Source organism: Zalophus californianus, chromosome 3, assembly GCF_009762305.2.
Source record: "Zalophus californianus isolate mZalCal1 chromosome 3, mZalCal1.pri.v2, whole genome shotgun sequence".
Classification (NCBI taxonomy): Eukaryota; Metazoa; Chordata; class Mammalia; order Carnivora; family Otariidae; genus Zalophus; species Zalophus californianus.
In genome coordinates, this window is record NC_045597.1 from 151,511,349 (window position 1) to 151,527,191 (window position 15,843).

Here is a 15,843-nt window from a genome sequence, read left to right on the forward strand (position 1 = left end):
ATTCCTCCTTCTGTGGCTAATCCCCCCTCCCATACCAACTGGTAAGTGTTGACCTTTCCCAGGGCTCTCTAGTATATTCTCTCTCCAGGTGATCCCCTTCGTTCCCACGGTAGATAGCATGGAGCCCCCCAGTGCTGACAACTGCCAACTCCAGCTCTCTCTTCTGAGCTTTGGACTCATATTTAACTGCCTACTTCATAGCTCCACCTGCAAGTCTTACAGGCATCTCAAACGTATTATGCCAAAATGTGAACTCTTCCTTTCTTCCCTCCAACCTGCTCCTCCCACAGGCTTCTCCCGCTCAGTAAAGGTTATCACCATCCACCCAGTTTGTGCGAGCCAGAAACTTGTGAGTCATTCCTACCACCTCCTTTCCCTTGCCTCCCACACCCACTATATCACCAAGCGTGCGGATACATTTCCAAAAACTCTCTCGCAGATCCATCCGCCTCTCTCCAGTCCCACAGTTCCTCTAAGCTGCTAATCTCCCTCCTCCCCGATGGGTATTTTCTAAGTGAGTCTCACTTCCACCTCTGCCCCCTCCATGCTGTTCTCCACACAGCAGCTACAGTGATCTTCTTGGGGTACATATCAGACCCCTTACATGTCCTTCAACGGACTGCACAGAATGAAATCCAAAGGTGAAATCCAAAATGCTTCATATGAGGCACGGGGGGCTGCCTCCTGCCAGCTTATCCCACCTTTTCTCTCGACATTTTCCCCCCCGCCCCCCACTCATTCTGCTCCTCACCACAGCTTAGCCCTTTGCTCCATCATAGCTCCCCCCGTTGTGGGGAAAGGTGTGCCCCGAATCCTTTTCCTACTTATGTCTCGGTCTTAGTTTACTACTTCCTCAGAGGCCTTCTGCATCCTCCATCTAAGTTATGCCCCTCCATTCTTCCCTTACATAGCTCTTTGTTTTCCTCCCTGCGGAAGACTGCCAGTTGACTCCCCAAACCCACTCACCCTTTCTTTTGTAGCAATAGAATTTATTTAGCTCGGCATATGGCTGCTCAGCTAAACTATGTTTCCCTCCTTTGCACCCAGATATAGATGTGTGACTGTTTCAGCCAAGGGCCAATGAATGGACTTGACACGTACAAACACTAGGACTTCTCCTTGGGTGACTGGGCTTACACTTCCCCATCCCATGTACTGGGAATCATGGGATCTGAAGCAGTCACCTGGGACCAGGGTTGGAATCCATGTGTTGTATGGATGGTGGGACCACACTCACAAACTTGGCCTGCCTACTTATGGATGGTTATATGAAAAAGACAGATTTTAATCATATTTAACTACCAGAATTTTGAATCACTTTGTCATAGTCCAGGGGCCTTGGCCGGGTTTTAAGTAGAGGAGTAAGGTTGGCTGGTAGCACATCTAGGAGGTGTGACACAAGGTGAACGGTGCCCCCACGGTATTGTGTAGCGCTGTGGGACTCCAAAGAAGTGACATGGTCAGATGTTCTTAAAGAGGTCTTTGGTTACAATAGGGAGAAGTGATTGGATGAAAGAACACACTGAGGCAGAGAGGCCAGAGAAATGGTTGTTATAAGGCAGAGGAGAAAGAACCTTATGGATGAGCATAACACAGGGACAGAGAACGGAAGACCAATCTCAGGGATATTTTGAAAGGTGGTCTCCAGAGAGCTTGGTGTTGACTGGGTGTGGTAGGCAAAATCATTGCTTCCTAGAGATGTCCATGTCCTCCTTCTGGGACCCTGTGAAATGTGACCTTACATGGCCAAAAGGACGTTGCAGATGTGATTAAGTTAAGACTCTTGGGAGGAGAAGATTATCCTGGATTATCAGGATGAACCCAATGTAACCAGAAGGGTCTTTATAAGAGGGAAGCATAAGAGCTCAGAGCCAGGAAGGCACACTGACAACTGAAGCAGAAGGTAGAGTGGTGTGCTCTGAAGATGGAGGAAGGGGCCATGAGCCAAGGAATGTGAGCAGCCTCTAGAAGCTGGAAAGATTAAGGAAGTGGATTCTCTTCTAAAGCCTACAGATGGAAGACACTGGTCCAGTAACACCCATTTTGGACTTCAGGCTTCTAGGTAGTAAATTTGTGTTGTTTTGATCTGCTATGCCTACAGTAATTTGGTCCAGCAGCAACAAGGAACTAATACACTGGGTGCGTGGGTAAGGGCAAAGGGGGCACCAACTGGGCGGATGACCACTTGGGAACCCAGCAGTAAGGCTGGGGGGGAGGGGCAAAAGCTAATGAGGGGCTCATGTGGGACTTAGGGCCTGTGAAACAACCAACTGGACAACTGACCTTCTGGATCTGGCACTCGAGAAAAAGTGTCCCTGAGAGAGGGATTTGGGGGCTTCCTCAAGCATTCTGTGACTGAAGCGAAGGGAGTAGGTAAGAGCAAGCACAGAAAAAACAGAGTTAGAAGAGAGAAAGGCCTAGAACAAAAGCCAAGTGGAGTATACAGGGGCCAAAGAGGAAAAGAAAAACCCAGGGACTGTGGGTCACAGAAGTCAGAGGAAGGGAGAGTTTCAAGGAAGGGACAGTCAGTATAGCAGTCTTCCCTCATCCACAGGGGGACATCGTGAGTCCCTGAGAGGGTGCTTGAAAGTGCAGAAAGTCCCAAACCCTATACATACAAATTTATGATAAAGTTTAATTCATACATTAGGCACAGCTAAGAGATCAACATTAACTAGTACTAACATTAACTAGTACTAACATTAACTAGTACTAAAATAGAATAATTACAACAACATACTGTAATAAAAGTTTTCTGAACATGGTCTCTCTTTCAAAATAGTTTATTGTATGGTACTCATCCTTCTCCTTCTGATGAGGGGAGATGATAAAATGTCTCAGTGATGAGATGAAGTGAGGTGAACAACGTAGGCATTGGGACGTACCTGTTAAGGGGGATCATCCGCTTCCAGACCTCGGTTGACCTCCGGTAATGGAAACTCGGGAAAGCAACACCACCGCTAAAGGGGGGCTGCTGTTGCATCCAACGTCACTGACGGGTGGACAGAGAAAAGCGGATGATACCATTTGCATAAAAGTAAAACCCCCACCCCTCCGTATGGGAACATAGATGTTTCTAAGTATTTCTAAGATCAAGGAAGAAGGACTGGTTCAGAGCCAGAGCCCTGATGCTAGACTACTTTGGCTTGAATGTGGATTCTACCACTTAGTGGTGTGATCCCAGTCAAGTTACTTAACTTTGATGTGCACCAGGTATCTCACTTGTAAAATGGGGTAGGAACAGTACTTACTTGCATTTGATTGTTGAGAGAATTAAATGAATAAACACATATATGGAAAGTGCCCTGCCCAGGGTAAGTTCTCTTAAGTGTTAGCTTTTGTTGTTATTATCATTATTACATATTGTAATGTGTTTGTTTTGTTATTTTAGAAAAATAAAGTCTGCCAAAGGCAATAAGAGAAACAAACATTATAAGGAGGAAAAATAAAATTAAAGTAGAAGTGGGTAGTTGAGGAGACAAAGTAGTCTGCACGTGAGCCGAACATAGAGGAAGGGCCGAAAGGTCTGACTAGGCACCGAATATGTTTGATGTGTAAATATTCACGAAGAACGTGAGACACTCAGTATTAGGAATAATAAAATGGTTAAAAGGTTAAACTGGCTACTCACTGGTGACATTTACACAGCTTCCATTTGTTCTTTGCCTGAGAAACGCAGATAAAATCCATAGCTATTCATCGGCCTAACTGGTGAGCTAGAACTAGAGCCAGGCGTCCTGGTTCCTATGTCTCAGCAGAGAAAGCATGTGTTGGCTCTGGTCCCCAGCATCGGCTATCTGTCAAGTCCCCTGGTTCCACCTCACTTTTGGTCCTTGTCCCCACACCGACGACACAAGGAAGGCTGAATCAAGAAGAGAGGGAGAGGGAGAGGCCCAGTTTCTCTTCATATTTCATAACATATATCACACACTTGTACCCTCTCCCAAGTGTGTTCATCTACCCCCCCTTCTTCCCCTGTATCGTACATTGATTCAAAAAGCACGTGATCTCAACATCTTAATTTTGTTTTTGCGCCTCTCTGCAGGGTGACCTCTGGGATAGCCAGCCTGGCAGTATGTTGGGAAGCTAACCACCATACCCCCAAATTACCTCATGGGGGTAGGGAGATGCAGGTCTCTTTTCTTTGGTACATGTGCGCATCTTCTCCTTAGTTCTACTGAAAAGGGAAGGGGCTGCCAGGAAAAAATTCCTGCCCTGACGAGGCCAGTGAAAACAACATTTTGTGCTATGCTGACCCTTGAGGCTACCCTGTCCTATCTGAAGCAGAAACACCAGCTTAAATCTCTAGGGTGATTTGGATTCATTATTCAACATGGAGCCACCTTGGGGCTTCTGTAGTCTAAGAGCTACCCTTTTTTCCTCCAATCTCTTCCTGCTCTCCTTCCTCTCCTTCTATATGCAGGAGAGGATTTGAGCCATGTTAGAGGGTTTTTTTGTTTGTTTGTTTGTTTGTTTTTTTTTTTAAGGTTGCTTCTTTAATAGCTGGACAGAAAAGAATGATGATTCTATTATGACAGCTACCAACTTGGTATTTGTGAGCAGTCAGTTCCAATAATGCAGTCGGAAGCCACACTAGACCAAAATGTCTAACAATCCACCTTAATCTCTTTCATTTGAAATTTTAGCGTTCACTGCCTTTGTTTTTACTTTCCTGCAAAAGTATTGCAACAGGATTTAGCATGAGGCTAATGTAGTTTAAGCTTCTGGGACCCTTCCTGGCCTTGGGGGGAAAGGGGGGCCGATACTGACTTTGTGTTTGTAATTTTGTTTTATTTTTCCTAAAGAGGGAACCTCAAATCCTAAAGCTTCAGGGCCTATAAAATTCTCATCAGTATGATTTTGGGGTTAAGAGCTTAAATCCTGGAGATAAAAAAAGACTTTTCCTTTTATTATTTAGTAATTTTGGAGAGGTCACATTAAGTTTCAGCCTCGGTTTTATCAGTTGTAAAATGGGAATAATATTGTACCTTTAGGATTATGGTAACGTTAAATGGCCCTTAAACAGTGTTTCGTATATAAGAAATGTTCCTAAATGTTAACTGTCATTAAAATTGTTGTTGTTATTGCCTGAACAGGACCATAAGCTCCCTGAGAACAGGATCCTGCACCCCCAGAGCCCATCACAGGCGCACAATTACTGAGGGAATGCTACCTTTTACAACCAACTGCACTCTCCCCACCTTCTCATCGCGTCTAACCAGAAATACAACTTTCATTACGTTCTTAGTGCGACACACACGGTTACTTCAGCGACGCGCCAGATACTCAGTAGCACCTTCCCAATTTGAAAGGCTGATTTAGCTTCGGTGTATCCTTCCCCGGTGAGTCCTGAAACCCCACTGTTTGCCTCCAGGCCACTGGCCCCTTCCTCTCTCCCTGGTCAGCTGAGGACAGTAGGCCAAGGTCAGGGCTAGAGGCGCTGAGATAACTCATTAAGAGCGTCAGCATTGTGTTTGCACTTAATAAGCGCTCAATAAATGACAATGGTGATGATTCCCAAGTAGGCGGCCATCTACACCCCGCACCCTCCCCCGGGAGCTAGGCCTGCATCACTAGCCTGGGGAGGGAGCCGGGGTGGGGTGGGGTCGGCTCGGGTGCGGGGACAGAACCACGGTCCGCTTTCCCCTCCTCGGCGCGCTTCGCCCGCAGGGCCGGTTCCCGGGGTCCCCCGGGGCCGCCGGCGCGGGCGGGAGGCCGGGAGGAGCGGCCGCCGACGCATCCGCCGCCGCCGCAGGAGGCGGAGCGCTGCACCTGGCGGCGGGTCCTCGGCGCTCAGCCCTGAAACGGGTCCAGCCGGTAGCGAGCGGCGGAGGCCACCGGGCCGCGGGGAAAGAGGAGAGAAGGTCGCGCCGGCGGGTGCTCTCGGTTCGCCGCTGCGGGTCGCCCCAATCGGCACGCATCCCTCGGCCGCGCCCCGCCCGCCGCAGCCCCAGAGGAGCCAGCGACCCGCCGGAGATGGTGCGCGCCGCCCCGACAGCCGCCGCCCCGGCGCCTCGAGCCGCCGCCCCGCGCCGGGGGGAGAAGGCTCCCCGCGCCCCGCGCAGCTGAGCGCCAGCGCCGCCCGCAGCAGGTGAGTCTGGGCCTGGCGCGCGGGGAAGGGGCGCTCGGCGAGGGGCGGCGCGGCAGCCCAGCCCGAGCTCCCCCTGCGGGGGTGGCCGGCCCAGAGGGCTGGGAGCTCTCCTCCGGCGCGCACACCTGCTGTCGGGGGACGGGGGGGGGGGGGGGTCTCAGAGGCGCGGCTCCCGGGGCGAGCAGGTGTGGGTGTCTTTGCTCCCAGCCCGGCTCACCGGCCGCTCCCTCCCTCCTCTCGGCTTCTGTGTCGGTTGTCATCTTTATGGGGCGCTGGGGAGGCTGCAGCCGGCACCCCCGGCGCGCCCGACGCTGGCAGCACTTCCGCAAACGTAATTGGAGTAGGGAAAACAAAGGCGCTGCCCGAGGGAGCCCTCGCCGGGCTCTGGCAGCTGCAGGGGGTGGGGGTGGGGGTGGGGGTGCCGGGAGAGGGCTGGGCCCCCAAGTCCAGGCCCTTCTCCGCCCAGCTTGCCTGGCGCCCTTGCCATAAACATCCTTGCGGGGAAAGGGGGAAGCGAGAACCTGCAGACGGCCCCAGTGACAAGAACGTGACCACTTGTGTGCCAAGAGAAGGAAATTGACAGCGTCTGATTCCCGAGGTGAATAAATGCGAAAAATTACCTTTACCCCCATGCCTGCCACCACCTTGTACTTCTTTACTTAACTGAAGCCTAACGTGGTTTAACATGTCCCTAGAGCTTTTTTGAGATACTAATGGGGGTTTCTAGCCTTTCTGGGTCCTATTTATTCCCCAACCCCCTGTAATTTTAAGCAGGAAGGTGAAAAATTTCAAATGCAACTTATCCCCTCATTTCTCTCTTCCCCTCGCAGACAGGTGGATTAATTACCCGTAAGGCAGGCACACCGTGCATTTTACCTCTCCCACACACATTCACAACCACAGGCATTTCCTTTTCATCCAAAAATATTCAATAAACATCTTACAGAGCTCCTGGAACAGATAAAACCTTGCCTAATACTTGTAGGAAAGAACCTTAAAGAGTTGATGTTCTAATAACAATTGGTGTCCAAATAGTTGTGTGTCCTTGGGCATGTCACACCTTCCTCAGCCTCAGTCTTCTCACACGCAAAAGGAGATGGTTGGATAGTATGGTAGCCAAGTTTCCCCTTATTTGTTCTAGAAGTTCAGGATTTTGTGAAATTCTAACCTCTTCAATATAGGGAAATATAAGGGGGTGGGTGGACAAACAGTTGACCAACAACAGATGTGTATTTAGTAGATTCCTGGTGTCTGCAGAGCATCCCTTCCCCAAGACATGGGGAACTAGCCAGCTAAAGGTGCATCATTGATGGCCTTGCTAAGTAAAGGGAGAGGATAGGAACCCTAGTCAATGGTAAGATTGGCTTTTGACACTTTAAGCAGCTGGCCATTAGCAGACATGCAGGATATTTTCAGTTATTTAGGTAGCCAGATGGCTTGTGTTTATTGCAAGTTGCAAGTAAAATTTAGGATTGCTTGGGAGGAGGTTGGGACGTTGCTTTGAGCCCCACGTAAGACCCGGGGTGAGTAGGAGAGAGGATCACATTTCAATAATGCGTTAAAGCTACTAAGCATGTTTACAGTAATTTATTTCTAAGGCCCTTTCTGTTTGTGTACAGATGGGGCAAACTAAAACATAAAGATAAAACAGCAAGGTTTGCATGTTTGGTGGTATGAGGTATTGGATCACCAAGTCCGTTTGGATTGTTGACGGTAACAAGGCACTTTTTGAGCACTTAACTGTGTTCAAAACACCATCTTACACACTTAATTTCTAAGTCTCTATGAGAGAAGTCTTTTCCCCAGCATTGTGGATGATGAAAAGGAAGCTGAGAAGAGTTAAGGAATTTACACAAACCACATAATCAGAAGGGGAGTTAGATTTGACCCCATGTCTCTGGCTGCAAAGCCTAGGAAATTTCCACATGATGTTCCTCCTTATTGGGGATACATTGGGCCATACCACTATGGTGCCCTCCCTTGCTTTTTGACTTTGAAAATTAACTACATTTCAGTGTACATACATTACATATGATAACATTTATCTATGTAAGATAATCTGTACATTTATATTGCGTGCATATTAATGCATGTATACCCATTTGTTCTCACCATTTTTAGGTTGAAGGCAAGTGTAAGAAAATTGAAAATAACCAAAGATATATTTAGTATTAGGCCGACAGGTTTTTTTGGCTTTCCTTTTTTCGATGTTCAGGAAATGTTGATTTAGCAATCACATTGTAGGGAAAGGGAGATATGCAATAAATGTAAAATATGTCTGTTAGCCACTTTGGTACCTTGTCTTGGGAAAAGTCAAGATATAGTAAGTGAAAAGAGGAAATTGAAAAAGAGATTTAGATGCATATACTTAAACATGTGTGCAGGCACACATATACCTCATTGTCCCCAAACAGTTGACATTGGCTATGTGAAGGAAGCAGGATGGGGTGGGGTGATAAGAGGGTGCTTTTACTTTTTTCCTTATGAAGTTATGTTTGGACTTGTTTTTTAAAGGTCTGTGTCAACCTGATTTGTTTCCCTAAATCCCAAATGACACATTTTGTAGTACTTAGCCCTGTTGTTGGTTTCAGTAACATTTGTTTCCTAGCTGGTTTTCCTTCTCCCTATTTAGAAGACACTTATTTACTGTTTTGTAAAATGGCACTATCTTAATTTAGTTGGCCAGAAGCTTTTGGAAACTGTCAGAGTCATTTGTTAAAACAATGATTTACTGGGGCAGAGCCCCAAAGAGAAAACCAAGCCAAAACAAAATAACCTAAATGTGAAACACCTAAACCTTGAGCCTATATATCAGTATGTATTTGCTATAGATACTGCAACTCATCCTGCTGGTTTGTGGGTCTGAGTAGCTCCTAAGCACACCCACACCCCCACCTCAGCACCAACAAAAACTACCCAGAGTGCTGTATTAAAAGTAGCCTCCATCTGCCTTGGTCCAATGTAATGTAAATGCGGCTGAGCAGGGGATGTGCAGATTGTGTTGAAGGGATTTTTGAGGCTTGGAGATGTGAATGAGAACACTGTATTACCTTATGCCCTGGCGGTCCTGCTGCAATTTAGGCTGGGGGGGGAGGGGTGGAGCAGATGGAATGAAATCTAGGTTCTGAGAAAAACCCATATTCCAGGGGAATGAAAGAAGATTGAGTAAAGGAGGGCTGAGACACCTTTTTTTGACATTTGCTCTCACATGTGTTTGAGAAGGGAAGACAAATCTAGGGAACATGTTGCAAATAGAAAACAGGAAAGTCCAATTTTGAAAAATTCTGAGGAAACGTTTTGATCTGAGACCAAGAGTGGAACCGGGGGAGAGTGGGAGTCTGGCTCTCATGAGTCAGTAGTGGCCAGAGGGAGCTGTGGTGTGGCTTTGTTGAGGATAAAAGGAGAACTGGAAAGAGGAACTGATGTTGTCTCAACAAGCCTGATTTGTAGGTTAATTGTGCCAAGGGAAAGTGAGTAAGGAGCCTGGTGTGGTAGTGAGCTGCCTGAGTGGCTATGTAGAGAGACCTCCACTGCATAAACAGGTGCCCTCTGCCTTCCACAAGCTGCCTCAGCGTGGGCCCTGCTGCCCGTGGGGTGCCGAGCAGCAGAGGAACTCTGGAACCCCGGAACAGTGGAGGAGCGGGTTCCTATGAGCCATGTGGCAAATTGTCTCACAACTGCGCTGGGTACTTTTAGGGACAAGATTAAGAGAGAACACACTTGGGCCCAAGGTGAACGAGGCCTCTCTTAACAGAGCGAAGTCTGAAGCCCCTACACTAAACATAAAGCAGAACCATACAAAGTGACAGGCACACCATCTATGATTTAATGAAATACACTGATCTGGTCTAGCATGGTCAAACTTTTGCGCCTAATATGGAGTACCTTCTTAATTCTCTTTCAAAATAAGTTCTGCGGAACTGTGTTTAATAAACAAATGAAACCCAAATTCACCTTTATGAGGGAGTTTGAATAAAAGATTTTATTGTTATACTCTCAGAGGGTAAAAATGACACACATTTTAATTTGATTCGCTGTATAATCAGGTTCCCTATATTTTGAAGGTATGACATCTTTTTTAAAATTATTTTTATTAAAGTATAGTTGACATACAATGTTACATTAGTTTCAGGTATATAACATAGTGATTCAGCAAGTCTATAAATTATGCAATAGTTACCGCAGTATTAGTTACCATGTGTTACCCTACAAAGTTGTTGCAATATTACTGACTGTTCCCTATGCTGTACTTTTCATCTCCATGATTTAACTGGAAGTTTGTACCTCTTAATCCCCTTTACCTATTTTGTCCATCCCCTCAACATTACCATGGCAACCACCAGTTCTCTGTATTTATGAGTCTGATTGTACCTTTTTCTTTGTTCGTTCATTTTGTTTTCAAGATTCCACATGTAAGTGAAATCAGATGGTATTAGTCTTCTTGTCTGACTTACTTCACTTAACATGATACCCTCTGGGTCCACCCGTGTTGTTGCGATTGGCAAAATATCATTCTTTTTTATGGCTGAGTAGTATTCAGTTGCATGTATATACACCACCTCTTCCTTACCCATTCATCTGTCAGTGGACACGTGGGTTGCCTCTATAACTTGGCTATTGTAATGCTGCAGTAAACACAGAATGCATATATCTTTTCGAATTTGTGTTTTCATTTTCTTTGGGTAAACACCCAGCAATGGAATTACTGGATCCTGTGGTAATCCCATTTTTAATTTTTTGAGGAATCTCCATAGTGTTTTTCATAGTGTCTGCACCAATTTTCATTCCATCAACAGTGCACAGGGGTTCCCTTTTTTCCACATTCTTGCTATCCTGAAGATACAAAATCTCTTAAGGGTATCTCAAAGCCCTTGTAGCAGACCTTTTCAGTTGTCTCTATCAGTAAGCGGGATCAGCCCAAGTAGAAGCAGACTTCAATTTAGCAACTCCCTGTGACTTTTCAGGAACTCCAGGATCAAGCGTGTCCTGATTGTAACTCAAATGCCTTGTTTTTTAATTTTTTTAAGATTTTATTTATTTATTTGAAAGAGAGAGTGAGCATGAGCAGGGGGATCGGCAGAGGGAGAAGGAGAAGCAGGCTCCCCACTGAGCAGGGAGCCTGACACAACGCTGGGTCTAGATCCCAGGACCCTGGGATCATGACCTGAGCCAAAGGCAGCCGCTTAACCACTTAACCGACTGAGCAACCCAGGCACCCCATCAAATTCCTTGTTCTTAAAATAATGCCTCTTTTGTATTTTAAAAAGTGATAAATGCTCATTGAAGGAAAATCCAGCAAAGTGTAAGGAAAAAAAATTAAAGTAACTCCTAACTTCTCAGAGATAGCCCTACTAACATTTTGTTATTATTTTCTTCGAGTTTTTTTTCTAAAACATATTTCATATGAAGTACATAAACTTATAAGTATAAACTTTTACAATACATAAGGGTTTGTGTCCTGCTTTTTTTTCACTTAATGTGATGCATACATAGATCATGAGCATTTCTCCATATTCTGTTAATTCTACTCTATTAAGTTCTATTTTGCTCTCATTGGATATACCACAATTTATATAACTGCCCCGATCACTGATTGCTTCCCATGTTTCAGTTTTGATTATTATGAAAAGTACTGAAATAAACATCCTTACACTTAAGTCATTGCATTCTAGAAAGGTTATACTTTTCTCAGTTAATGAGAGTCCCTATCAGTCTTCATCCTTACCAGCTCTGAATATTTTCATTTTCAAAAGTATTGGTATGGCATGTATGTATTTTTACTTTAAAGGGTTAGGTAATCAGTCTTTTTCTGAAAGAAGTTGATAGCTCATGTTAACTCTCAATTTATCAGAGTTCTAACAGTATAAGAAACAATTTTAGATTACATATACTGGAATGTGCTTAGGATTTAAACTATTTTTTTAGATGATAGCATTTAGGGGATATAAATAAAAATCAGATGGTGGCTGCATGTCTGTAGAAAAATGTACTTTAAATCTTGAGGTCTATATTTTGATCTATATTACAAATTCACAAAAGATGTGTCTGAGCACCTATAAATTTCTGTTGAAAATGCCTTGTCTTACAGGTAGATTGTACTTTCTTTAACCCTCTTAACTTCCTCAGTGTCTTAAAAGAGGTCAGAACATCCAGGTAATAACACCAGTCTTTCACTGAATAAGCTTTCATCAACAACACATTATAAATATCACATTATTTTACAAATGTATGCCCATATGCATGTAAGTGCTCTAACGTAATCTTTTATTCCTAATACCTGGAATTGTGTTTTTATTTCTCCTTATAATTCTTATTTTTCCATAGTCTGCTTTTCCTGTGTTCCTAGTATTTTTAGATCTTGAACCCATAGTCCTATACTAATATATTTACCTGAGTCAGCCCTTTTCTGAAAAGATTTGGGAAAAAAATGTGTCTATGTATAAAACAGATTCACATAACAAGGTTTAAAAATAAACCAAAAAGCATTTATAATAGAATTGTAATTAGCCTTTTTTTGTTTTTACTAATGTATCTTCTCTATAAATTGCTGCTCAAATAGAGCAAGCAAAAATTTATTGAGGAAAATCTTTCTCTAAAACCTTAAACAAGTCGCTTCTTTCAGTATCAACCTCTTAAAAACCTTTTGTTTCATGCTTTGAAAAGATAAGTCTAAGATTTTCCATGTTGCCTTCTTGCCAAAGAAACAAAGATTGCATTTATATTCATTAAAATAGTAAATCACTTGCCCATAGAGTTTTCAAAAGGTAAGTGTTGACTTGCTACGGTAGCCAGGTTCCCTGTGGCCTGGGCTGGTGCTGACGGGGTTGCACCCTGCCCTCTTTCTCTCTCCTCTAACCCTGTACTTCTTCTATGACCTGGAAGGGGTCTGAAGACACGTGAATAGATTTTCCAGGCTTTCACATGAAAAGAGTTGTGCTCATAGGGTCCCTTATCCGAGAAAACGCAGGATAGAAAGCTCAAAGAATTACATTAACATTTGGAAAATGAGCGGACCTTTTACGTGCGACACATGTATTTAGTGCTTTCAAAGACTTCTGGCAAAGACTTCGTGGCTCCCACAGGTTGGAACTGTTGCTCGGAAGGATGCTGGGCTCCCATGCCCACTGCTGTGCCTAGAGGGGAGTGAGTAGGAATGCTCTGGATGGGCCTGTCTTGGGAGACATGTTGCTGACATTCCAGACTGAAAAACAGAATTTCCTCTCATTTAAAAGTTATGCACTCTGGGGGTGCCTGGCTGGTTCAGTCGGTGGAGTGCACGACTCTTGATCTCTGGGTTGTGAGTTCAAGCCCTGCGTTGGGTGTAGAGATTACTTAAAAATAAAATCTTTAAATAAATGAATGAATGAATGAATGAAATAAATAGTTAGGCACTCTAACTTTTGGTTCTTCCAGCACTCTGCTTCAGTAATCTGGGCATTTCCACCGCTTATGGTATTAGTTCAGAGGGAACTGGATTCTAAGCTTCAGCAGTTGAAGTACAATGAATATTGGAAACACAGCCTATTCCTCAGTTCGGTTATCCTCAATGGACAATTTCCTTGCCCTTTCTGGCTATTGCTCGTTGACTGCACTTCGGGTCTGTATGTACAAAGGTCCTGTGGCCCGGCCAGCCCCTTCAAGCCCTCCAGTCTCCTTCCTGACAAATAAACGCAGAGTGTGAGCAGCAGCTTGTCCAGTGACTCTCACCCCATCTCAAACATCCACTGGATTTCATTGTTGTTGGAGAAGCTCACATGATTGTAATATCTTTAAAAAAAAAATTCTGTTCATGTTGTAATTTGAATTGTTACTTACTCCTCACACTGGGCTTGTTTTAGGGCAGGAAGTTAAATAAAGGCATAGAAGGAAACGAAGTTCTGGGGCCTGCTTCACATTTATGCTGTAAGCTCCTGGCACAACACTTAATCAGAAACCTAAAACAAATAAATAGGAATTTGCTTCCATGATGATTGATAAAGTCTAAGGATCTAAACGACCAATTTTTGAATTATATTTCGTTGTGTCTTCCACAAAGTGAAAGTGAAAATCCACTTGGCTTATTGCTAAAGCTACATTTAGGATTAAAGACTATTTCCTCCCCCACAACCACACCCTTAAGAGATGAGAATAACTTGTTCCTTTCACTCTCTTAGCAGTATGAAGGGAAATACAGTAGGATTTCAGCTCCTATCTTTCACACTTATTATGTTACAAATATAATTAAAATGTTCCTACAGGTGGCTCTATTTTAAATGAATAGGTATATCTGGACTGGAGATACCTAATTATCATTCCAGTCCCTAATGAACAATGTTCTCTAGTGAGCTGGTGTGCTTCTTCTCCCCGCCCCATACCCCTGCATGCCCCCCCCCCCCAGAAAAATTAGGCTGAGGACGTGGAAATGGATGTGAACATAAATTCACTCTTGCTCTCACTCTCTCTAAAGTAAATAAATCAATCTTTAAGAAAAAAAAGAAAAATGCTTTTTCATACATTATTTCATTTAAGCCTTAGAATCCCTCTGTGGGTTAGTTGACTTGGGTTCGTGTTTTGATCCCCATTTCACAGTGAATAAAGGGAGGCTCAAAGAGGCACTGATTTGTCAAAGCCAGGAGAACACCTGGAACTTCTCTCTGCACTTTTTAAAATTAATCTCTGTTACATTAAACTTAGCAAAATACTATGTGTGTGTGTGTGTGTGTATATGTATATATATATGTTGCCATCAGGTGCTTGTCAAAAATAATCTTTATTGTGAGTTTACAAGAGTAGAGGGCAATATGCTAAGTAGTAGTAGATTCCCTATTCAAGGAGTTTATAATCTAGTTGGGAAGACAGGAAATGCCTATTAAAAAAAAGCAATAAAATTATCCACAAGTCTTACTACAGCTCAGGTATGAGAGTAATGGAAGGAGTCAGGAAAATATTGTAAATTTATTCTATTTCCAGATGTTATAAAAGATTGCATTAAATGCAATTCATAGAGTACTATCTAAAGTAATTCTAGTGTCACCTGGATCCTGGGCTCAGTCAGTTAAGCATCTGACTTTGGCTCAGGTCATGATCTCAGGGTCCTGGGATCGAGTCCCTCCTCTCAGGCTCCCTACTCAGCAGAGAGTCTGCCTCTCCCTCTCCTTTTGCCCCTCTCCCCACTTGTGCTTTCTTTCTCTTTCTCTTTCTCTTTCTCTCAAATAAATAATAAAATCTTGAAAAAAAAAAGTAATTCTATCACGGGATATTAGTATTTATAATCAGTGTTGAGACAAGTACACTAAAATAAAAGATCAAAGGAAATCCTTAGGGGTTGCAGTAGCAAAATGTTGCCATTCTGTTTTCCACACTGAAGCTATAATCTTCGTAAAATACAGATGTGGCCATTGTAGTCTCCTGTTTAATTCTCTTCAGTGGCTTTCTAATGTGCTCAAAATGAATAATACCAACAAATTCTTACTATATATCAGGTGCTGTGCTAAGAGTTCAACATGCATTATGCTTTTACATCCCCCCTGCTACCCTAACGGAAAAGTATTATTATATTCTTCATTTTGTAGATGCGGAGACTAAGAGAAGTAGCTTCCTCAAGGCCACAGAACTAGTCAGTGACAGAGCCAGGATTCTAATCTCTGCCAGTCTCACATCCCCTACTCAGCGACCCTTAGCGTGTGGAAGGCCCTTCTTGATCAGGCCCTCCCCTGTTCCTCCTCTTGTGGGTTACTGTCTCATCCTTGAAGACTTCCTTAAGGCCCCACCCC

General features: G+C 44.1%; 1 protein-coding gene across 2 annotated transcripts in view; it reads left to right on the plus strand.

Moving 5' to 3' along the window:
• Positions 1-6,576: 6,576 nt before the first annotated feature.
• MFSD6 (major facilitator superfamily domain containing 6) overlaps positions 6,577-15,843 on the plus strand; it is a 68,630-nt gene continuing 59,363 nt past the window's right edge. For both annotated transcript variants that reach the window (XM_027588924.1, XM_027588926.1), the window contains exon 1: positions 6,577-6,689. The gene's annotated coding sequence lies outside the window, so the exon portion shown is untranslated. The remainder of the gene's footprint in view (positions 6,690-15,843) is intronic.